Genomic DNA, 1249 nt, shown 5'->3' with positions numbered 1-1249 from the left:
ACGGGCATTAGCCGTGCTAGGAAAGATAATGGGAGATAAGGGCATAGGCGATGCCCCCGAAAGTCCGTTTATTCATAAAGTTATGGCGGAAAAACCGAAGTTTCACGAAGCAGCCTTATAGAAGCGTGTAGGTTGCTGACTGATGTGGATTCGAGGCGTTGTGATGCCAGTGGGAGGGGAGGTTTAGGAGCCAATATCTCAGCCTAGGAGTATCGTATTGACAAGCGGTTGATCTTGTTTTAGAGAGCAAAGAATTCTGCTTAATGCAGTACTATAAAATTATTCTAGACTCGCAGGCAAAGTAGAATAATGTTGTCGTGAAATAGCACTATTTTCCCGTTTTTCCGTTGTACACTCTAGGTATTATTAGCTCTTGCTAGAGTGTACAACGGAAAAACGAGAAAATAATGCTATTTCACGACATGATTATTCTACTTTGCCTGCAAGTCTAGAATAATTTTATGCAATTGCATGAAGCAGTATTCTTTGCTCTCTAATACAAGACCAACCGCTTGTTAATACGATACTCCTAGGCTGAGATATTGGCTCGTAAACTTCCCCTTCCACAGGCCTCACGGCGCCTCAAATCCACTTCAGTCAGCATCCTACTCGTCCTTAAGCATTTTGGCTATCGGTTTCCGTCACCGCTTGGAGCGCTGATAATTGATGTCACATGCCCAAATTTGGTACGCTTACTACACCATATATAGTAACTGAGCTGCGCTGTAGAGACTTCATTGAGAAAACATTGCCGGCTCCATCATGACTGGCATTAGCCGTGCTAGGAAAGATAATGGGAGATAATGGCATAGGCGATGCCCCCAAAAGTCACCTATGATAACCGAAACGCCGTTGATTCATAAAGTTATCGCGGAAAAACCGAACTCTCACGAAGCAACTTTAGCGGCGAGAAGGATGCTGACTGAAGTGGATTCGAGGCGCCGTAAGGCCTGTGGGAGGGGAAGTTTACGAGCTAATATCTCAGCCTAGGAGTATCGTATTGACAAGCGGTTGGTCTTGTATTAGAGAGCAAACAATTCTGCTTAATGCAATACCGTAAAATTATTTTAGACTCGCAGGCAAAGTAGAATAATCATGTCCTAAAATAGCACTATTTTCCCGTGTTTCCGTTGTACACTCTAGGTATTATTAGCTCTTGATGATATCAGGAGCGTATAATGACAAATATGTTATCTATCTAATATATATTTGAGTTCGTATGTATGTATGTATGTATGTATGTATGTAT

Source organism: Priapulus caudatus, unplaced genomic scaffold (genome assembly GCF_000485595.1).
Source record: "Priapulus caudatus unplaced genomic scaffold, Priapulus_caudatus-5.0.1 Scaffold1388, whole genome shotgun sequence".
In the NCBI taxonomy this organism is placed as follows: Eukaryota; Metazoa; Priapulida; class Priapulimorpha; order Priapulimorphida; family Priapulidae; genus Priapulus; species Priapulus caudatus.
This window is presented reverse-complemented; position numbering follows the sequence as displayed.